Source organism: Anomaloglossus baeobatrachus, unplaced genomic scaffold (assembly GCF_048569485.1).
Source record: "Anomaloglossus baeobatrachus isolate aAnoBae1 unplaced genomic scaffold, aAnoBae1.hap1 Scaffold_360, whole genome shotgun sequence".
Lineage (NCBI taxonomy): Eukaryota > Metazoa > Chordata > Amphibia > Anura > Aromobatidae > Anomaloglossus > Anomaloglossus baeobatrachus.
This window is the reverse complement of record NW_027442955.1, coordinates 48011-71949: the sequence shown is the minus strand read 5'-3', so window position 1 is coordinate 71949 and position 23939 is coordinate 48011.

The window sequence follows — 23939 nt, the reverse complement described above, 5'->3', positions numbered from 1 at the left end:
CAGACCATACACCAAACACTGCAGAGGTTACAGGGGTGGGGGGTCCGCCTGCCAGTCCTCAGACCATACACCACACACTGCAGAGGTTACAGGGGTGGGGGGTCCGCCTGTCAGTCCTCAGACCATACACCACACACTGCAGAGATTACAGGGGTAGGGGGGTCTGCCTGTCAGTGCTCAGACCATACACCACACACTGCAGAGGTTACAGGGGTGGGGGGTCCGCCTGTCAGTGCTCAGACCATACACCACACACTGCAGAGGTTACAGGGGTGGGGGGTCCGCCTGTCAGTGCTCAGACCATACACCGCACACTGCAGAGGTTACAGGGGTGGGGGGTCCGCCTGTCAGTGCTCAGACCATACACCACACACTGCAGAGGTTACAGGGGTGGGGGGTCCGCCTGTCAGTGCTCAGACCATACACCACACACTGCAGAGGTTACAGGGGTGGGGGGTCCGCCTGTCAGTGCTCAGACCATACACCGCACACTGCAGAGGTTACAGGGGTGGGGGGTTCACCTGTCAGTGCTCAGACCAAACACCCCACACTGCAGAGGTTACAGGGGTGGGGGGTCCGCCTGTCAGTGCTCAGACCATACACCGCACACTGCAGAGGTTACAGGGGTGGGGGTCCGCCTGCCAGTGCTCAGACCATACACCACACACTGCAGAGGTTACAGGGGTGGGGGTCCGCCTGTCAGTGCTCAGACCATACACCACACACTGCAGAGGTTACAGGGGTGGAGGGTCCGCCTGTCAGTGCTCAGACCATACACCACACACTGCAGAAGTTACAGGGGTGGGGGTCCGCCTGTCAGTGCTCAGACCATACACACCTGTGGAATATTCCCTGTGAAGCCTCACTTGTGGAGGCTCACCTGCGGAGCCCCACCTGGGGAGGCTTACCTGCGCAGCTTCACAAGTGGAGCCTCACCTGTGGAGCATCACTCTTAGAGCTTCAACTTTGGAGCCTCTCCTGTGGAGTCTCACCTATGGAGGCTCATCTGTGGAGCCTCTCCTCCTGCAGAGGCTCACCTGGAAAGCCTCACCTGTGGAGTCTCACCTTTGGAGCCTTCCTTGCGAAGGCTCTCCTGTGGTGGCTCACCTGCAGAACCTCTCCTGTGGAGGCTCATCTGCGGTGCCTCACCTGTGGAGGCTTATCTGCGGAGGTTCACCTGTGGAGGCTCACCTGTGGATGCTCACATGCAGAGGCTCACCAGTGGATGCTCACTTCGGAGGCTCATCTGCTGTGCCTCACCTGAGGAGGCTCATCTGCGGAGGCTCACCTGTGGAGGCTCACATGTGGAGGCTTAACTGCAGTGCCTCACGTTTGGAACCTCACCTGTGGAGGCTCACCTGTGGAGGCTCACCTACGGAGGCTCACTTTTGGAGGCTCACTTTTGGAGGCTCACTTTTGGAGGCTCATCTGCGGAACGTCACCTGCGGAAGCTCATCTGTGGAGGCTCACCTGCAGAGGCTCAACTGCGGAGGCTCATCTGCGGAGGCTCATCTGCAGAGGCTCACCTGTTCAGGCTCACCTGTGGAAGCTCACCTGTTGAGGCTCACCTGTGGAGGCTCATCTGCAGTGCCTCACCTCTGGAGGCTCACATGTGGAAGCTCACCTGTGGAGGCTCATCTGTGGAGGCTCAAATTTGGAGGTTCATCTGTGGAGGCTCACCTGTTCAGGTTCACCTGCGGAGGCTCACCTGTAAAAGCTCACCTGTTGAGGCTCACCTGTGGAGGCTCACCTGTGGAGGCTCATCTGCAGTGCCTCACCTTTTGAGCCTCACCTTTGGAGGCTGACCTGCGGAGGCTCACCTGCGGAGGCTCACCTGTTGAGGTTTACCTGTTGAGGCTCACCAGCGGAGGCTCATCTGTGGAGGCTCCTCTTTGGAGGCTCAACTTTGGACGTTCATCTGCGGTACCTCACCTGTGGAGGCTCATCTGTGGAGGCTCACCTGTTCAAGCTCACTTGCGGAGGCTCACCTGTAAAACCTCACCTGCGGAGGCTCACCTGTGGAGGCTCAACTGCAGAGGCTCACCTGCAGAGACTCGTCTGTAGAGGCTCATTTGTGGAGACTCACCTGTGAAGGCTCATCTGCAGTGCCTCACCTTTGGAGCCTCACCTTTGGAGGCTCACCTGTGGAGGTTCACATGTGGAGGCTCACCTGTTTAGGTTCACCTGTTGAGGTTCACCTGTTGAGGCTCACCAGCGGAGGCTCACCTTTGGAGGCTCAACTTTGGAGGTTCATCTGTGGTACCTCACCTGTGGAAGCTCATCTGTGGAGGCTCACCTGTTCAGGTTCACCTGCGGAGGCTCACCTGCGGAGGCTCACCTGTGGAGGCTCACCTGTTGAGGCTCGCCTGTGGAGGCTCACATGTGGAGGCTCATCTGCAGTGCCTCACCTGTTGAGGCTCACCTGTGGAGGCTCACCTGCGGAGGCTCACCTGATGAGATTCACCTGTTGAGGCTCACCAGCAGAGGCTTATCTGTGGAGTCTCAACTTTGGAGGTTCATCTGTGGTACCTCACCTGTGGAGGCTCACCTGTTCAGGCTCACCTGTAGAGGCTCACATGTGGAGGCTCACCTGTGGAGGCTCATCTGTGGAAACTCACCTGCAGCAGCTCACCTGTGGAGGCTCATCTGCAGTACCTCACCTTTGGAGCCTCACCTGTGGAGGCTCACCTGTGGAGGCTCACCTGTAGAGGCTCATCTGCAGTGCCTCACCTGTTGAGGCTCACCTGTGGAGGCTCACCTGCGGAGGCTCACCTGATGAGATTCACCTGTTGAGGCTCACCTGTAGAGGCTCACATGTGGAGGCTCACCTGTGGAGGCTCATCTGTGGAGACTCACCTGCAGCAGCTCACCTGTGGAGGCTCATCTGCAGTACCTCACCTTTGGAGCCTCACCTGTGGAGGCTCACCTGTGGAGGCTCACCTGTAGAGGCTCACATGTGGAGGCTCATCTGCAGTGCCTCACCTGTTGAGGCTCACCTGTTGAGGCTCACCAGCAGAGGCTTATCTGTGGAGTCTCAACTTTGGAGGTTCATCTATGGTACCTCACCTGTGGAGGCTCATCTGTGGAGGCTCACCTGTTCAGGCTCACCTGTAGAGGCTCACATGTGGAGGCTTACCTGCAGTGCCTCACCTTTGGAGCCTCACCTGTGGAGGCTCACTTGCGGAGGCTCACCTGTGGAGGCTCACCTACGGAGGCTCACTTTTGGAGGCTCAACTTTGGAGGCTCATCTGCGGAATGTCACCTGCGGAAGCTCATCTGTGGAGGGTCACCTGCAGAGGCTCAACTGCGGAGGCTCATCTGCAGAGGCTCACCTGTTCAGGCTCATCTGTGTAAGCTCACCTGTGGAGGCTCACCTGTGGAGGCTCATTTGCAGTGCCTCACCTCTGGAGGCTCACCTGTGGAGGTTCACATGTGGAAGCTCACCTGCGGAGGCTCCTCTTTGGAGGCTCAAATTTGGAGGTTCATCTGCAGTACCTCATCTATGGAGGCTCATCTGTTCAGGCTCACCTGCGGAGGCTCACCTGTAAAAGCTCACCTGTTGAGGCCCACCTGTTGAGGCTCATCTGCAGTGCCTCACCTTTCGAGCCTCACCTGTGGAGGCTCACCTGTGGAGGCTGACCTGCCTAGGTTCACCTGCATAGGCTCACCTGTTAAGGTTCACCTGTTGAGGCTCACCAGCGGAGGCTCGTCTGTGGAAGCTCAACTTTGGAGGTTCAACTTTGGACGTTCATCTGCGGTACCTCACCTGTGGAGGCTCATCTGTGGAGGCTCACCTGTTCAGGCTCACCTGCGGAGGCTCACCTGTAAAACCTCACCTGCGGAGGCTCACCTGTGGAGGCTCCATTGCAGAGGCTCACCTGCAGAGACTCGTCTGTAGAGGCTCATTTGTGGAGACTCACCTGTGAAGGCTCATCTGCAGTGCCTCACCTTTGGAGCCTCACCTTTGGAGGTTCACATGTGGAGGCTCACCTGTTTAGGTTCACCTGTTGAGGTTCACCTGTTGAGGCTCACCAGCGGAGGCTCACCTTTGGAGGCTCAACTTTGGAGGTTCATCTGTGGTACCTCACCTGTGGAGGCTCACCTGTTCAGGCTCACCTGTAGAGGCTCACATGTGGAGGCTCACCTGTGGAGGCTCATCTGCAGTACCTCACCTTTGGAGCCTCACCTGTGGAGGCTCACCTGTGGAGGCTCACCTGTAGAGGCTCATCTGCAGTGCCTCACCTGTTGAGGCTCACCTGTGGAGGCTCACCTGCGGAGGCTCACCTGATGAGATTCACCTGTTGAGGCTCACCTGTAGAGGCTCACATGTGGAGGCTCACCTGTGGAGGCTCATCTGTGGAGACTCACCTGCAGCAGCTCACCTGTGGAGGCTCATCTGCAGTACCTCACCTTTGGAGCCTCACCTGTGGAGGCTCACCTGTGGAGGCTCACCTGTAGAGGCTCACATGTGGAGGCTCATCTGCAGTGCCTCACCTGTTGAGGCTCACCTGTTGAGGCTCACCAGCAGAGGCTTATCTGTGGAGTCTCAACTTTGGAGGTTCATCTATGGTACCTCACCTGTGGAGGCTCATCTGTGGAGGCTCACCTGTTCAGGCTCACCTGTAGAGGCTCACATGTGGAGGCTTACCTGCAGTGCCTCACCTTTGGAGCCTCACCTGTGGAGGCTCACTTGCGGAGGCTCACCTGTGGAGGCTCACCTACGGAGGCTCACTTTTGGAGGCTCAACTTTGGAGGCTCATCTGCGGAATGTCACCTGCGGAAGCTCATCTGTGGAGGGTCACCTGCAGAGGCTCAACTGCGGAGGCTCATCTGCAGAGGCTCACCTGTTCAGGCTCATCTGTGTAAGCTCACCTGTGGAGGCTCACCTGTGGAGGCTCATTTGCAGTGCCTCACCTCTGGAGGCTCACCTGTGGAGGTTCACATGTGGAAGCTCACCTGCGGAGGCTCCTCTTTGGAGGCTCAAATTTGGAGGTTCATCTGCAGTACCTCATCTATGGAGGCTCATCTGTTCAGGCTCACCTGCGGAGGCTCACCTGTAAAAGCTCACCTGTTGAGGCCCACCTGTTGAGGCTCATCTGCAGTGCCTCACCTTTCGAGCCTCACCTGTGGAGGCTCACCTGTGGAGGCTGACCTGCCTAGGTTCACCTGCATAGGCTCACCTGTTAAGGTTCACCTGTTGAGGCTCACCAGCGGAGGCTCGTCTGTGGAAGCTCAACTTTGGAGGTTCAACTTTGGACGTTCATCTGCGGTACCTCACCTGTGGAGGCTCATCTGTGGAGGCTCACCTGTTCAGGCTCACCTGCGGAGGCTCACCTGTAAAACCTCACCTGCGGAGGCTCACCTGTGGAGGCTCCATTGCAGAGGCTCACCTGCAGAGACTCGTCTGTAGAGGCTCATTTGTGGAGACTCACCTGTGAAGGCTCATCTGCAGTGCCTCACCTTTGGAGCCTCACCTTTGGAGGTTCACATGTGGAGGCTCACCTGTTTAGGTTCACCTGTTGAGGTTCACCTGTTGAGGCTCACCAGCGGAGGCTCACCTTTGGAGGCTCAACTTTGGAGGTTCATCTGTGGTACCTCACCTGTGGAAGCTCATCTGTGGAGGCTCACCTGTGGAGGCTCGCCTGTAGAGACTCACATGTGGAGGCTCATCTGCAGTGCCTCACTTGTTGAGGCTCACCTGTGGAGACTCACCTGCGTAGGCTCACCTGATGGGATTCACCTGTTGAGGCTCACCAGCAGAGGCTTATCTGTGGAGTCTCAACTTTGGAGGTTCATCTGTGGTACCTCACCTGTGGAGGCTCATCTGTGGAGGCTCACCTGTTCATGCTCACCTGTAGAGGCTCACATGTGGAGGCTTACCTGCAGTGCCTCACCTTTGGAGCCTCACCTGTGGAGGCTCACTTGCGGAGGCTCACCTGTGGAGGCTCACCTACGGAGGCTCACTTTTGGAGGCTCAACTTTGGAGGCTCATCTGCGGAATGTCACCTGCGGAAGCTCATCTGTGGAGGGTCACCTGCAGAGGCTCAACTGCGGAGGCTCATCTGCAGAGGCTCACCTGTTCAGGCTCATCTGTGGAAGCTCACCTGTGGAGGCTCACCTGTGGAGGCTCATCTGCAGTGCCTCACCTCTGGAGGCTCACCTGTGGAGGTTCACATGTGGAAGCTCACCTGCGGAGGCTCCTCTTTGGACCTGTTCAGGGTCACCTGCGGAGGCTCACCTGTGGAGGCTCGCCTGTAGAGACTCACATGTGGAGGCTCATCTGCAGTGCCTCACTTGTTGAGGCTCACCTGTGGAGGCTCACCTGCGGAGGCTCACCTGATGAGATTCACCTGTTGAGGCTCACCAGCAGAGGCTTATCTGTGGAGTCTCAACTTTGGAGGTTCATCTATGGTACCTCAGCTGTGGAGGCTCATCTGTGGAGGCTCACCTGTAGAGGCTCACCTGTGGAGGCTCATCTGTGGAGACTCACCTGCAGCAGCTCACCTGTGGAGGCTCATCTTCAGTACCTCACCTTTGGAGCCTCACCTGTGGAGGCTCACCTGCGGAGGCTCACCTGTGGAGGCTCGCCTGTGGAGGCTCACATGTGGAGGCTCATCTGCAGTGCCTCACCTGTTGAGGCTCACCTGTGGAGGCTCACCTGCGGAGGCTCACCTGTTGAGGCTCACCAGCAGAGGCTTATCTGTGGAGTCTCAACTTTGGAGGTTCAACTTTGGACGTTCATCTGAGGTACCTCACTTGTGGAGGCTCACCTGCGGAGGCTCACCTGTTGAGGTTTACCTGTTGAGGCTCACCAGCGGAGGCTCATCTGTGGAGGCTCCTCTTTGGAGGCTCAACTTTGGACGTTCATCTGCGGTACCTCACCTGTGGAGGCTCATCTGTGGAGGCTCACCTGTTCAAGCTCACTTGCGGAGGCTCACCTGTAAAACCTCACCTGCGGAGGCTCACCTGTGGAGGCTCAACTGCAGAGGCTCACCTGCAGAGACTCGTCTGTAGAGGCTCATTTGTGGAGACTCACCTGTGAAGGCTCATCTGCAGTGCCTCACCTTTGGAGCCTCACCTTTGGAGGCTCACCTGTGGAGGTTCACATGTGGAGGCTCACCTGTTTAGGTTCACCTGTTGAGGTTCACCTGTTGAGGCTCACCAGCGGAGGCTCACCTTTGGAGGCTCAACTTTGGAGGTTCATCTGTGGTACCTCACCTGTGGAAGCTCATCTGTGGAGGCTCACCTGTTCAGGTTCACCTGCGGAGGCTCACCTGCGGAGGCTCACCTGTGGAGGCTCACCTGTTGAGGCTCGCCTGTGGAGGCTCACATGTGGAGGCTCATCTGCAGTGCCTCACCTGTTGAGGCTCACCTGTGGAGGCTCACCTGCGGAGGCTCACCTGATGAGATTCACCTGTTGAGGCTCACCAGCAGAGGCTTATCTGTGGAGTCTCAACTTTGGAGGTTCATCTGTGGTACCTCACCTGTGGAGGCTCACCTGTTCAGGCTCACCTGTAGAGGCTCACATGTGGAGGCTCACCTGTGGAGGCTCATCTGTGGAGACTCACCTGCAGCAGCTCACCTGTGGAGGCTCAACTGCAGTACCTCACCTTTGGAGCCTCACCTGTGGAGGCTCACCTGCGGAGGCTCACCTGTGGAGGCTCGCCTGTGGAGGCTCACATGTGGAGGCTCATCTGCAGTGCCTCACCTGTTGAGGCTCACCTGTGGAGGCTCACCTGCGGAGGCTCACCTGTTGAGGCTCACCAGCAGAGGCTTATCTGTGGAGTCTCAACTTTGGAGGTTCAACTTTGGACGTTCATCTGAGGTACCTCACTTGTGGAGGCTCACCTGCGGAGGCTCACCTGTTGAGGTTTACCTGTTGAGGCTCACCAGCGGAGGCTCATCTGTGGAGGCTCCTCTTTGGAGGCTCAACTTTGGACGTTCATCTGCGGTACCTCACCTGTGGAGGCTCATCTGTGGAGGCTCACCTGTTCAAGCTCACTTGCGGAGGCTCACCTGTAAAACCTCACCTGCGGAGGCTCACCTGTGAAGGCTCAACTGCAGAGGCTCACCTGCAGAGACTCGTCTGTAGAGGCTCATTTGTGGAGACTCACATGTGGAGGCTCATCTGCAGTGCCTCACTTGTTGAGGCTCACCTGTGGAGACTCACCTGCGTAGGCTCACCTGATGGGATTCACCTGTTGAGGCTCACCAGCAGAGGCTTATCTGTGGAGTCTCAACTTTGGAGGTTCATCTGTGGTACCTCACCTGTGGAAGCTCATCTGTGGAGGCTCACCTGTTCAGGTTCACCTGCGGAGGCTCACCTGCGGAGGCTCACCTGTGGAGGCTCACCTGTTGAGGCTCGCCTGTGGAGGCTCACATGTGGAGGCTCATCTGCAGTGCCTCACCTGTTGAGGCTCACCTGTGGAGGCTCACCTGCGGAGGCTCACCTGATGAGATTCACCTGTTGAGGCTCACCAGCAGAGGCTTATCTGTGGAGTCTCAACTTTGGAGGTTCATCTGTGGTACCTCACCTGTGGAGGCTCACCTGTTCAGGCTCACCTGTAGAGGCTCACATGTGGAGGCTCACCTGTGGAGGCTCATCTGTGGAGACTCACCTGCAGCAGCTCACCTGTGGAGGCTCAACTGCAGTACCTCACCTTTGGAGCCTCACCTGTGGAGGCTCACCTGCGGAGGCTCACCTGTGGAGGCTCGCCTGTGGAGGCTCACATGTGGAGGCTCATCTGCAGTGCCTCACCTGTTGAGGCTCACCTGTGGAGGCTCACCTGCGGAGGCTCACCTGTTGAGGCTCACCAGCAGAGGCTTATCTGTGGAGTCTCAACTTTGGAGGTTCAACTTTGGACGTTCATCTGAGGTACCTCACTTGTGGAGGCTCACCTGCGGAGGCTCACCTGTTGAGGTTTACCTGTTGAGGCTCACCAGCGGAGGCTCATCTGTGGAGGCTCCTCTTTGGAGGCTCAACTTTGGACGTTCATCTGCGGTACCTCACCTGTGGAGGCTCATCTGTGGAGGCTCACCTGTTCAAGCTCACTTGCGGAGGCTCACCTGTAAAACCTCACCTGCGGAGGCTCACCTGTGGAGGCTCAACTGCAGAGGCTCACCTGCAGAGACTCGTCTGTAGAGGCTCATTTGTGGAGACTCACCTGTGAAGGCTCATCTGCAGTGCCTCACCTTTGGAGCCTCACCTTTGGAGGCTCACCTGTGGAGGTTCACATGTGGAGGCTCACCTGTTTAGGTTCACCTGTTGAGGTTCACCTGTTGAGGCTCACCAGCGGAGGCTCACCTTTGGAGGCTCAACTTTGGAGGTTCATCTGTGGTACCTCACCTGTGGAAGCTCATCTGTGGAGGCTCACCTGTTCAGGTTCACCTGCGGAGGCTCACCTGCGGAGGCTCACCTGTGGAGGATCACCTGTTGAGGCTCGCCTGTGGAGGCTCACATGTGGAGGCTCATCTGCAGTGCCTCACCTGTTGAGGCTCACCTGTGGAGGCTCACCTGCGGAGGCTCACCTGATGAGATTCACCTGTTGAGGCTCACCAGCAGAGGCTTATCTGTGGAGTCTCAACTTTGGAGGTTCATCTGTGGTACCTCACCTGTGGAGGCTCACCTGTTCAGGCTCACCTGTAGAGGCTCACATGTGGAGGCTCACCTGTGGAGGCTCATCTGTGGAGACTCACCTGCAGCAGCTCACCTGTGGAGGCTCAACTGCAGTACCTCACCTTTGGAGCCTCACCTGTTGAGGCTCACCAGCAGAGGCTTATCTGTGGAGTCTCAACTTTGGAGGTTCATCTATGGTACCTCACCTGTGGAGGCTCATCTGTGGAGGCTCACCTGTTCAGGCTCACCTGTAGAGGCTCACATGTGGAGGCTTACCTGCAGTGCCTCACCTTTGGAGCCTCACCTGTGGAGGCTCACTTGCGGAGGCTCACCTGTGGAGGCTCACCTACGGAGGCTCACTTTTGGAGGCTCAACTTTGGAGGCTCATCTGCGGAATGTCACCTGCGGAAGCTCATCTGTGGAGGGTCACCTGCAGAGGCTCAACTGCAGAGGCTCACCTGTTCAGGCTCATCTGTGTAAGCTCACCTGTGGAGGCTCACCTGTGGAGGCTCATTTGCAGTGCCTCACCTCTGGAGGCTCACCTGTGGAGGTTCACATGTGGAAGCTCACCTGCGGAGGCTCCTCTTTGGAGGCTCAAATTTGGAGGTTCATCTGCAGTACCTCATCTATGGAGGCTCATCTGTTCAGGCTCACCTGCGGAGGCTCACCTGTAAAAGCTCACCTGTTGAGGCCCACCTGTTGAGGCTCATCTGCAGTGCCTCACCTTTCGAGCCTCACCTGTGGAGGCTCACCTGTGGAGGCTGACCTGCCTAGGTTCACCTGCATAGGCTCACCTGTTAAGGTTCACCTGTTGAGGCTCACCAGCGGAGGCTTATCTGTGGAGTCTCAACTTTGGAGGTTCATCTATGGTACCTCACCTGTGGAGGCTCATCTGTGGAGGCTCACCTGTTCAGGCTCACCTGTAGAGGCTCACATGTGGAGGCTTACCTGCAGTGCCTCACCTTTGGAGCCTCACCTGTGGAGGCTCACTTGCGGAGGCTCACCTGTGGAGGCTCACCTACGGAGGCTCACTTTTGGAGGCTCAACTTTGGAGGCTCATCTGCGGAATGTCACCTGCGGAAGCTCATCTGTGGAGGGTCACCTGCAGAGGCTCAACTGCGGAGGCTCATCTGCAGAGGCTCACCTGTTCAGGCTCATCTGTGTAAGCTCACCTGTGGAGGCTCACCTGTGGAGGCTCATTTGCAGTGCCTCACCTCTGGAGGCTCACCTGTGGAGGTTCACATGTGGAAGCTCACCTGCGGAGGCTCCTCTTTGGAGGCTCAAATTTGGAGGTTCATCTGCAGTACCTCATCTATGGAGGCTCATCTGTTCAGGCTCACCTGCGGAGGCTCACCTGTAAAAGCTCACCTGTTGAGGCCCACCTGTTGAGGCTCATCTGCAGTGCCTCACCTTTCGAGCCTCACCTGTGGAGGCTCACCTGTGGAGGCTGACCTGCCTAGGTTCACCTGCATAGGCTCACCTGTTAAGGTTCACCTGTTGAGGCTCACCAGCGGAGGCTCGTCTGTGGAAGCTCAACTTTGGAGGTTCAACTTTGGACGTTCATCTGCGGTACCTCACCTGTGGAGGCTCATCTGTGGAGGCTCACCTGTTCAGGCTCACCTGCGGAGGCTCACCTGTAAAACCTCACCTGCGGAGGCTCACCTGTGGAGGCTCCATTGCAGAGGCTCACCTGCAGAGACTCGTCTGTAGAGGCTCATTTGTGGAGACTCACCTGTGAAGGCTCATCTGCAGTGCCTCACCTTTGGAGCCTCACCTTTGGAGGCTCACCTGTGGAGGTTCACATGTGGAGGCTCACCTGTTTAGGTTCACCTGTTGAGGTTCACCTGTTGAGGCTCACCAGCGGAGGCTCACCTTTGGAGGCTCAACTTTGGAGGTTCATCTGTGGTACCTCACCTGTGGAAGCTCATCTGTGGAGGCTCACCTGTGGAGGCTCGCCTGTAGAGACTCACATGTGGAGGCTCATCTGCAGTGCCTCACTTGTTGAGGCTCACCTGTGGAGACTCACCTGCGTAGGCTCACCTGATGGGATTCACCTGTTGAGGCTCACCAGCAGAGGCTTATCTGTGGAGTCTCAACTTTGGAGGTTCATCTGTGGTACCTCACCTGTGGAGGCTCATCTGTGGAGGCTCACCTGTTCACGCTCACCTGTAGAGGCTCACATGTGGAGGCTTACCTGCAGTGCCTCACCTTTGGAGCCTCACCTGTGGAGGCTCACTTGTGGAGGCTCACCTGTGGAGGCTCACCTACGGAGGCTCACTTTTGGAGGCTCAACTTTGGAGGCTCATCTGCGGAATGTCACCTGCGGAAGCTCATCTGTGGAGGGTCACCTGCAGAGGCTCAACTGCGGAGGCTCATCTGCAGAGGCTCACCTGTTCAGGCTCATCTGTGGAAGCTCACCTGTGGAGGCTCACCTGTGGAGGCTCATCTGAAGTGCCTCACCTCTGGAGGCTCACCTGTGGAGGTTCACATGTGGAAGCTCACCTGCGGAGGCTCCTCTTTGGACCTGTTCAGGGTCACCTGCGGAGGCTCACCTGTGGAGGCTCGCCTGTAGAGACTCACATGTGGAGGCTCATCTGCAGTGCCTCACTTGTTGAGGCTCACCTGTGGAGGCTCACCTGCGGAGGCTCACCTGATGAGATTCACCTGTTGAGGCTCACCAGCAGAGGCTTATCTGTGGAGTCTCAACTTTGGAGGTTCATCTATGGTACCTCACCTGTGGAGGCTCATCTGTGGAGGCTCACCTGTAGAGGCTCACCTGTGGAGGCTCATCTGTGGAGACTCACCTGCAGCAGCTCACCTGTGGAGGCTCATCTGCAGTACCTCACCTTTGGAGCCTCACCTGTGGAGGCTCACCTGCGGAGGCTCACCTGTGGAGGCTCGCCTGTGGAGGCTCACATGTGGAGGCTCATCTGCAGTGCCTCACCTTTTGAGGCTCACCTGTGGAGGCTCACCTGCGGAGGCTCACCTGATGAGATTCACCTGTTGAGGCTCACCAGCAGAGGCTTATCTGTGGAGTCTCAACTTTGGAGGTTCAACTTTGGACGTTCATCTGCGGTACCTCACTTGTGGAGGCTCATCTGTGGAGGCTCACCTGTGGAGGCTCACCTGCGGAGGCTCACCTGATGAGATTCACCTGTTGAGGCTCACCAGTTCAGGCTCACCTGCGGAGGCTCACCTGTAAAACCTCACCTGCGGAGGCTCACCTGTGGAGGCTCAACTGCAGAGGCTCACCTGCGGAGACTCGTCTGTAGAGGCTCATATGTGGAGACTCACCTGTGAAGGCTCATCTCCAGTGCCTCACCTTTGGAGCCTCACCTTTGGAGGCTCACCTGTGGAGGCTCACCTGTGGAGGTTCACATGTGGAGGCTCACCTGTTTAGGTTCACCTGTTGAGGCTCACCAGTGGAGGCTCCCCTTTGGAGGCTCAACTTTGGAGGTTCATCTGTGGTACCTCACCTGTGGAAGCTCATCTGTGGAGGCTCACCTGTTCAGGTTCACCTGCGGAGGCTCACCTGTTCAGGTTCACCTGTGGAGGCTCACCTGCAGGGGCTCACATGCGGTACCTCATCTGTGGAGGCTCACCTGTGGAGGCTCAACTGCAGGGGCTCACCTGCGGTGCCTCATCTGTGGAGGCTCACCTGCGGAGGCTCACCTGTGGTACCTCACCTGTGGAGGCTCACCTATGGTACCTCACCTGTGGAGGCTCACCTGCGGTACCTCACCTGTGGAGGCTCACCTATGGTACCTCACCTGTGGTACCTCACCTGTGGAGGCTCACCTATGGTACCTCATCTGTGGAGGCTCACCTGCGGTACCTCACCTGTGGAGGCTCACCTGTGGAGGCTCACCTGCAGGGGCTCACCTGCGGTGCCTCACCTGTGGAGGCTCACCTGCGGAGGCTCACCTGTGGTACCTCACCTGTGGAGGCTCACCTATGGTACCTCACCTGTGGAGGCTCACCTGCGGTACCTCACCTGTGGAGGCTCACCTATGGTACCTCACCTGTGGTACCTCACCTGTGGAGGCTCACCTATGGTACCTCACCTGTGGAGGCTCACCTGTGGAGGCTCACCTGCGGTACCTCACCTGTGGAGGCTCACCTATGGTACCTCACCTGTGGAGGCTCACCTGTGGTACCTCACCTGTGGAGGCTCACCTATGGTACCTCACCTGTGGAGGCTCACCTGTGGAGGCTCACCTGCGGTACCTCACCTGTGGAGGCTCACCTATGGTACCTCACCTGTGGAGGCTCACCTGTGGTACCTCACCTGTGGAGGCTCACCTATGGTACCTCACCTGTGGAGGCTCACCTATGGTACCTCACCTGTGGAGGCTCACCTATGGTACCTCACCTGTGGAGGCTCACCTGAGCCCCTTATCTCCTCCGCTCAGGTGGATTCATCACTAAACATCCCCTGTTCTGAGTTGATACAAGGAGTGTGGTTCCCGGCTGGGGAGGGGCGGGCGCAGGTGTGGCCTCCCTCCAGGTATATATATGAGTGTGAGGATGAATGGTCACAGACACCATGGCTCAGGTGAAGGACGAGGAGCACAAGGAGCGGGAGGAGAAGCCACTGGAGCTTCCCGAGACCAAGGGACGGCGAGGGGCGAGTAAGGCGGAGAGCGAGATGACGGAGAGCGAGACCTACTCCTACATCCCCAAAGAGAAGGGGAACCAGAGCGCCCTCATCCTGATCGGAAAGAGGGTCCGCACCTGCATGAGACGTAAGTCACCGGGCGACCGTGGTAATGTCCACATCTGGGGTCTGTCATTATAATGTCCACATCTGGGGTCCGTCATTATAATATCCGCATCTGGGGTCCGTCATTATAATATCCACATCCGGGGTCCGTCATTATAATATCCACATCTGGGGTCCGTCATTATAATATCCACATCTGGGGTCTGTCATTATAATGTCCACATCTGGGGTCTGTCATTATAATATCCACATCTGGGGTCCGTCATTATAATATCCACATCTGGGGTCTGTCATTATAATGTCCACATCTGGGGTCTGTCATTATAATATCCACATCTGGGGTCCGTCATTATAATATCCGCATCTGGGGTCCGTCATTATAATGTCCACATCGGAGGTCTGTCATTATAATATCCACATCTGGGGTCTGTCATTATAATATCCACATCCGGGGTCCGTCATTATAATATCCACATCTGGGGTCTGTCATTATAATGTCCACATCGGAGGTCTGTCATTATAATATCCACATCCGGGGTCCGTCATTATAATATCCACATCTGGGGTCTGTCATTATAATGTCCACATCGGAGGTCTGTCATTATAATATCCACATCTGGGGTCCGTCATTATAATATCCACATCTGGGGTCTGTCATTATAATGTCCACATCGGAGGTCTGTCATTATAATATCCACATCTGGGGTCCGTCATTATAATATCCGCATCTGGGGTCCGTCATTATAATATCCACATCCGGGGTCCGTCATTATAATATCCACATCTGGGGTCCGTCGTTATAATATCCACATCTGGGGTCTGTCATTATAATGTCCACATCTGGGGTCTGTCATTATAATATCCACATCTGGGGTCCGTCATTATAATATCCGCATCTGGGGTCCGTCATTATAATGTCCACATCGGAGGTCTGTCATTATAATATCCACATCTGGGGTCTGTCATTATAATATCCACATCCGGGGTCCGTCATTATAATATCCACATCCGGGGTCCGTCATTATAATGTCCACATCGGAGGTCTGTCATTATAATATCCACATCCGGGGTCCGTCATTATAATATCCACATCTGGGGTCTGTCATTATAATGTCCACATCGGAGGTCTGTCATTATAATATCCACATCCGGGGTCTGTCATTATAATATCCACATCTGGGGTCTGTCATTATAATGTCCACATCGGAGGTCTGTCATTATAATATCCACATCTGGGGTCTGTCATTATAATATCCACATCCGGGGTCCGTCATTATAATATCCACATCCGGGGTCCGTCATTATAATGTCCACATCTGGGGTCTGTCATTATAATATCCACATCTGGGGTCCGTCATTATAATATCCACATCCGGGGTCCGTCATTATAATATCCACATCTGGGGTCTGTCATTATAATGTCCACATCGGAGGTCTGTCATTATAATATCCACATCTGGGGTCTGTCATTATAATATCCACATCTGGGGTCCGTCATTATAATATCCACATCTGGGGTCTGTCATTATAATATCTTCATCCGGGGTCCGTCATTATAATATCCACATCCGGGGTCCGTCATTATAATATCCACATCTGGGGTCCGTCATTATAATATCTTCATCCGGGGTCCGTCATTATAATATCCACATCCGGGGTCCGTCATTATAATATCCACATCCGGGGTCCGTCATTATAATATCCACATCGGGGGTCTGTCATTATAATATCCACATCTGGGGTCCGTCATTATAATATCCACATCCGGGGTCCGTCATTATAATATCCACATCCGGGGTCCGTCATTATAATATCCACATCCGGGGTCCGTCATTATAATATCCACATCTGGGGTCTGTCATTATAATGTCCACATCCGGGGTCCGTCATTATAATATCCACATCCGGGGTCCGTCATTATAATATCCACATTGGGGGTCCGTCATTATAATATCCACATTGGGGGTCCGTCATTATAATCTCCACATCCGGGGTCCGTCATTATAATCTCCACATCTGGGGTCCGTCATTATTATATATTGTAGCTCCACAGAACCTTTGAGATCACAGAGCAGCGCCTCCTGGTGGAGGAAAACAATCTTTGATCGGATCCAGTGGATCTATTGTTGTTTGTCTGTTGTGAAATAATTGATTTCTGCTGGATCTGTTTTTTAACATTGGAGTCTATGGAGAGCGGATCTGTCACCGGATCACTATTTATCATCCATTTGAAACTAATCCAGTAAGAATAAAACAGATCCTTTACAAATGCGAGAAAAACGGATGATAAATAGCGATCAAGTGACGGATCCGTTTTCTGTAGATTCCAATGTTAAAAATCAGATCTGGATCCTGCAAAAAAGTTGTGTTTGCAGAACTTTTTTGGCAATGGATTGCTGCTGGATGTGTACTAACTGATAATACTGCACATGTGCACACCGCCGAGGACGCTCCTGCCATCCGTCTGCCATTCTCCTGCTGCTTTCCTGCCATCCGTCTGCCATTCTCCTGCTGCTTTCCTGCCATCTGTCTGCCATTCTCCTGCTGCTTTCCTGCCATCCGTCTGCTATTCTCCTGCTGCTTTCCTGCCATCCGTCTGCCATTCTCCTGCTGCTTTCCTGCCATCCGTCTGCTATTCTCCTGCTGCTTTCCTGCCATCCGTCTGCCATTCTCCTGCTGCTTTGCTTCAATCCGTCTGCCATTCTCCTGCTGCTTTCCTGCCATCCGTCTGCCATTCTCCTGCTGCTTTCCTGCCATCCGTCTGCTATTCTCCTACTGCTTTCCTGCCATCCGTCTGCCATTCTCCTGCTGCTTTGCTTCAATCCGTCTGCCATTCTCCTGCTGCTTTGCTTCAATCCGTCTGCCATTCTCCTGCTGCTTTCCTGCCATGCGTCTGCCATTCTCCTGCTGCTTTCCTGCCATGCGTCTGCCATTCTCCTGCTGCTTTCCTGCCATCCATCTGCCTTTCTCCTGCTGCTTTCCTGCCATCCGTCTGCCATTCTCCTGCTGCTTTCCTGATGCTCCCGTGCTGCCCTCCTTACACGATCCTTCCTCCTGCCATTTTCCTGCCGTCCGTCTGCCATACTTCTGCTGTCCATCTGCCATTCTCCAGCTGCGTTCCTGATGTTCTTGTGCTGCCCTCCTTCCACCATGCTTCCTCCTGTTGTTTTCCTTCATCCGTCTGCCATTCTCCTGCTCTTTTCCTTCATCCGTCTGCCATTCTCCTGCTGTTTTCCTTCATCCGTCTGCCATTCTCCTGCTGTTTTCCTTCATCCGTCTGCCATTCTCCTGCTGTTTTCCTCCATCCGTCTGCCATTCTCCTGCTGTTTTCCTGCCATCCGTCTGCCATTCTCCTGCTGCTTTCCTGCCATCCGTCTGCCATTCTCCTGCTGCTTTGCTTCAATCCGTCTGCCATTCTCCTGCTGCTTTGCTTCAATCCGTCTGCCATTCTCCTGCTGCTTTGCTTCAATCCGTCTGCTATTCTCCTGCTGCTTTCCTGCCATCCGTCTGCTATTCTCCTGCTGCTTTCCTGCCATCCGTCTGCCATTCTCCTGCTGCTTTCCTGCCATCCGTCTGCCATTCTCCTGCTGCTTTGCTTCAATCCGTCTGCCATTCTCCTTCTGCTTTGCTTCAATCCGTCTGCCATTCTCCTGCTGCTTTCCTGCCATGCGTCTGCCATTCTCCTGCTGCTTTCCTGCCATGCGTCTGCCATTCTCCTGCTGCTTTCCTGCCATCCATCTGCCTTTCTCCTGCTGCTTTCCTGCCATCCATCTGCCATTCTCCTGCTGCTTTCCTGCCATCCGTCTGCCATTCTCCTGCTGCTTTCCTGATGCTCCCGTGCTGCCCTCCTTACACGATCCTTCCTCCTGCCATTTTCCTGCCGTCCGTCTGCCATACTTCTGCTGTCCATCTGCCATTCTCCAGCTGCGTTCCTGATGTTCTTGTGCTGCCCTCCTTCCACCATGCTTCCTCCTGTTGTTTTCCTTCATCCGTCTGCCATTCTCCTGCTGTTTTCCTTCATCCGTCTGCCATTCTCCTGCTGTTTTCCTTCATCCGTCTGCCATTCTCCTGCTGTTTTCCTCCATCCGTCTGCCATTCTCCTGCTGTTTTCCTTCATCCGTCTGCCATTCTCCTGCTGTTTTCCTCCATCCGTCTGCCATTCTCCTGCTGTTTTCCTTCATCCGTCTGCCATTCTCCTGCTGTTTTCCTTCATCCGTCTGCCATTCTCCTGCTGTTTTCCTCCATCCGTCTGCCATTCTCCTGCTGTTTTCCTCCATCCATCTGCCATTCTCTTGCTGTTTTCCTAATGCTCTTGTGGTGCCCTCCTTCCACCATCCTTCGTCCTGCTGTTTTCCTGCTCTCCGTCTGCCATTCTTCTTTTACCGTTCTGCTGTGCTCATGCTGTTCTCCTGCTATCCGTCCTCTTGCCACACTGTGCTCTCCTGTCGCTCTCCTCCTGCTGCCCACCTGCCATCCTCCTGCCATCCTCCTACTGCCCACTTCCTACTCCTGCCACCTTTCTGCAGCTCCCTTGCCAACTTCCTGCCACTCTCCTGTCATCCTCATGCCACACTCCTGCAGCCTTCCTACCACCTTCCTGCCATCTTCCTGCCTCCATCCTGTCATGCTAGTCTCCTGCTACACTTCTGCTGTACGCCTGCCGCACAAGTGCTACTTTACTGCTGCCCTTCCTAATGCCCTCCTGCCGTCTTCTTGCAACTTTCCTGACACCCTCCTTCTGCCCTCCTACCAAATTCCTGCCGCACTCCTGCCATCTTCCTGTAGCCTTCTTGCCACCTTTCTGCTGCCCTGCTGCCGCACTCCTGCTACTTTCCTGTCACCTTCCTGCCGCCTTCCTGCTACTTTTTTGCTGACCTCCAGCTATCCTTCCTGCTACACTCCAGCCATCCTTCTGCTGCCCTCTTGCCGCTCTCCTACCACACTCCAGCCATCCTTCCTGCCATCCTCCTGCCACCTTCCTGCTGCCTTCCAGTCACTCTTCTGCCACCCTCCACCCATCCTCCCAGCCACCTTCCTGCTGCTCTCCTGCCGCCCTCATGCTGCCCTGCTGCCGCCCTCATGCTGCCCTGCTGCCGCCCTCATGCTGCCCTGCTGCCGCTCTCATGCTGCCCTGCTGCCGCCCTCATGCTGCCCTGCTGCCGCCCTCATGCTGCCCTGCTGCCGCCCTCATGCTGCCCTGCTGCCGCCCTCATGCTGCCCTGATGCCGCCCTCCTGCTGCTCTTCTGCCGGCTCTTCTACCGCCCTCCAGCCACCCTTCTGCCACCCTCATGCTGCTCTCCTGCCACCCTCCAGCCACCCTTCTGCCGTCCTCCTGCCGCCCTCCAGCCACCCTTCTGCCGTCCTCCTGCCACCTTCCAGCCGCCCTCCAGCCTCCCTTCTGCCGCCCTCCAGCCTCCCTCCAGCCACCCTCCTGGTGCCCTCCAGCCTCACTCCTGCTGCCCTCCAGTCTCCCTTCTGTGGCCCTCCAGCCTCCCTTCTGCCGCCCTCCAGCCTCCCTCCTGCCTCCCTCCAGTCTCCCTCCTGCCTCCCTCCAGCCATCCTCCTGCCTCCATCCAGCCATCCTCCTGCCGCCCTCCAGCCTCCCTTCTGCCGCCCTCCAGCAACCCTCCTGCCTCCCTCCAGCCTCCCTTCTGCTGCCCTCCAGCCTCCCTTCTGCTGCCCTCCAGCCACCCTCCAGCCGCCCTCCAGCCTCCCTTCTGCTGCCCTCCAGCCTCCCTCCAGCCACCCTTCTGCCTCCCTCCAGCCACCCTCCTGCTGCCCTCTAGCCACCCTTCTGCTGCCCTCCAGCCTCCCTTCTGCTGCCCTCCAGCCTCCCTCCTGCCGCCCTCCAGCCTCCCTTCTACCGCCCTCCTGCCGCCCTCCAGCCTCCCTTCTGCTGCCCTCCTGCTGCCCTCCAGCCACCCTTCTGCCGCCTTCCAGCCACCCTCCTGCCGCCTTCCAGCCACCCTCCAGCCACCCTTCTGCTGCCCTCCAGCCTCCCTTCTGCTGCCCTCCTGCTGCCCTCCAGCCTCCCTTCTGCTGCCCTCCTGCTGCCCTCCAGCCTCCCTTCTGCCGCCTTCCAGCCACCCTCCAGCCTCCCTTCTGCTGCCCTCCTGCTGCCCTCCTGCTGCCCTCCAGCCTCCCTTCTGCTGCCCTCATGCTGCCCTCCTGCCACCCTCCTGCCTCCCTCCAGCCACCCTCCTGCCACCCTCCTGCTGCCCTCCAGCCTCCCTCCAGCCAACCTTCTGCCGCCCTCCAGCCTCCCTTCTGCCGCCTTCCAGCCACCCTCCTGCCGCCTTCCAGCCACCCTCCAGCCTCCCTTCTGCTGCCCTCCAGCCTCCCTTCTGCTGCCCTCCAGCCTCCCTTCTGCTGCCCTCCTGCTGCCCTCCAGCCTCCCTTCTGCCGCCTTCCAGCCACCCTCCAGCCTCCCTTCTGCTGCCCTCCTGCTGCCCTCCAGCCTCCCTTCTGCTGCCCTCATGCTGCCCTCCTCCCACCCTCCAACCGCCCTCCTGCCACCCTCCAGCCACCCTCCTGCTGCCCTCCAGCCTCCCTCCTGCTGCCCTCCAGCCTCCCTTCTGCCGCCTTCCAGCCACCCTCCAGCCTCCCTTCTGCTGCCCTCCAGCCACCCTCCTGCCTCCCTCCAGCCTCCCTTCTGCTGCCCTCCAGCCTCCCTCATGCTGCCCTCCAGCCTCCCTTCTGCCGCCTTCCAGCCACCCTCCAGCCTCCCTTCTGCTGCCCTCCAGCCACCCTCCTGCCTCCCTCCAGCCTCCCTTCTGCTGCCCTCCAGCCTCCCTCATGCTGCCCTCCAGCCACCCTCCTGCTGCCCTCCAGCCACCCTCCTGCTGCCCTCCTGCTGCCCTCCAGCCTCCCTTCTGCTGCCTCCCTCCAGCCACCCTCCAGCCTCCCTTCTGCTGCCCTCCAGCCTCCCTCATGCTGCCCTCCAGCCACCCTCCTGCTGCCCTCCAGCCTCCCTTCTGCTGCCCTCCAGCCACCCTCCAGCCTCCCTTCTGCTGCCCTCCAGCCTCCCTTCTGCTGCCCTCCAGCCTCCCTCATGCTGCCCTCCAGCCACCCTCATGCTGCCCTCCTGCCTCCCTCATGCTGCCCTCCTGCCTCCCTCATGCTGCCCTCCAGCCTCCCTTCTGCTGCCCTCCAGCCTCCCTCATGCTGCCCTCCAGCCACCCTCCTGCTGCCCTCCTGCCTCCCTCATGCTGCCCTCCTGCTGCCCTCCAGCCACCCTCCTGCTGCCCTCCAGCCTCCCTTCTGCCTCCCTCCAGCCACCCTACTGCCTCCCTCCAGCCTCCCTTCTGCTGCCCTCCAGCCTCCCTCATGCTGCCCTCCAGCCACCCTCCTGCTGCCCTCCTGCTGCCCTCCAGCCTCCCTTCTGCTGCCCTCCAGCCTCCCTCCAGCCACCCTCCTGCTGCCCTTCTGCTGCCCTCCAGCCTCCCTTCTGCTGCCCTCCAGCCTCCCTTCTGCCGCCCTCCAGCCTCCCTTCTGCTGCCCTTCTGCTGCCCTCCTGCCTCCCTCCAGCCACCCTCCTGCCTCCCTCCAGCCACCCTCCTGCCTCCCTCCAGCCACCCTCCAGCCTCCCTCCTGCTGCCCTCCAGCCTCCCTCCTGCTGCCCTCCAGCCACCCTCCTGCTGCCCTCCTGCTGCCCTCCAGCCTCCCTTCTGCTGCCCTTCTGCTGCCCTCATGCTGCCCTCCAGCCTCCCTTCTGCTGCCCTCCAGCCTCCCTCCTGCTGCCCTTCTGCTGCCCTCATGCTGCCCTCCAGCCTCCCTTCTGCTGCCCTCCAGCCTCCCTCCTGCTGCCCTTCTGCTGCCCTCATGCTGGCCTCCAGCCTCCCTTCTGCTGCCCTCCAGCCTCCCTCCTGCTGCCCTTCTGCTGCCCTCATGCTGCCCTCCAGCCTCCCTTCTGCCGCCCTCCAGCCTCCCTTCTGCCGCCCTCCAGCCTCCCTTCAGTCTCCCTTCTGCTGCCCTCCAGTCTCCCTTCTGCCGCCCTCCAGCGACCCTCCTGCCGCCCTCCAGCCACCCTCCTGCCGCCCTCCAGCCACCCTCCTGCCGCCCTCCAGCCACTCTCCTGCTGCCCTCCAGCCACTCTCCTGCCGCCCTCCAGCCACTCTCCTGCCGCCCTCCAGCCTCCCTCCTGCCTCCCTCCTGCCGCCCTCCAGCCTCCCTCCAGCCTCCCTCCTGCCTCCCTCCTGCCTCCCTCCAGCCTCCCTCCTGCCTCCCTCCAGCCTCCCTTCTGCCGCCCTCCAGCCTCCCTTCAGTCTCCCTTCTGCTGCCCTCCAGTCTCCCTTCTGCTGCCCTCCAGCCACCCTCCTGCCGCCCTCCAGCCACCCTCCTGCCGCCCTCCAGCCACTCTCCTGCCGCCCTCCAGCCACTCTCCTGCCGCCCTCCAGCCTCCCTCCTGCCGCCCTCCAGCCACCCTCCTGCCTCCCTCCAGCCACCCTCCTGCCTCCCTCCAGCCTCCCTCCTGCCTCCCTCCAGCCACCCTCCTGCCTCCCTCCAGCCTGCCTCCCTCCAGCCTCCCTCCTGCCTCCCTCCAGCCACCCTCCTGCCTCCCTCCAGCCACCCTCCTGCCTCCCTCCAGCCACCCTCCTGCCGCCTTCCAGCCACCCTCATGCTGCCCTCCAGCCTCCCTCATGCTGCCCTCCAGCCACCCTCCTGCCGCCCTCCAGCCTCCCTCATGCTGCCCTCCAGCCTCCCTCATGCCGCCCTCCAGCCTCCCTCATGCTGCCCTCCAGCCTCCCTCATGCTGCCCTCCAGCCTCCCTCATGCTGCCCTCCAGCCACCCTCCTGCCGCCTTCCAGCCACCCTCATGCTGCCCTCCAGCCTCCCTCATGCTGCCCTCCAGCCTCCCTCATGCTGCCCTCCAGCCACCCTCCTGCCGCCTTCCAGCCACCCTCATGCCGCCCTCCAGCCTCCCTCATGCTGCCCTCCAGCCTCCCTCATGCTGCCCTCCAGCCTCCCTCATGCTGCCCTCCAGCCACCCTCCTGCCGCCCTCCAGCCACCCTCATGCTGCCCTCCAGCCTCCCTCATGCTGCCCTCCAGCCTCCCTCATGCTGCCCTCCAGCCTCCCTCATGCTGCCCTCCAGCCTCCCTCCTGCCTCCCTCCAGCCACCCTCCTGCCTCCCTCCAGCCTCCCTCATGCCGCCCTCCAGCCTCCCTCATGCTGCCCTCCAGCCTCCCTCATGCTGCCCTCCAGCCTCCCTCCTGCCTCCCTCCAGCCACCCTCATGCTGCCCTCCAGCCTCCCTCATGCTGCCCTCCAGCCTCCCTCCTGCCTCCCTCCAGCCACCCTCCTGCCTCCCTCCAGCCTCCCTCATGCTGCCCTCCAGCCTCCCTCATGCTGCCCTCCAGCCACCCTCATGCTGCCCTCCAGCCTCCCTCATGCTGCCCTCCAGCCTCCCTCCTGCCTCCCTCCAGCCACCCTCCTGCCTCCCTCCAGCCTCCCTCATGCCGCCCTCCAGCCTCCCTCATGCTGCCCTCCAGCCTCCCTCATGCTGCCCTCCAGCCTCCCTCATGCTGCCCTCCAGCCACCCTCCTGCCGCCCTCCAGCCACCCTCATGCTGCCCTCCAGCCTCCCTCATGCTGCCCTCCAG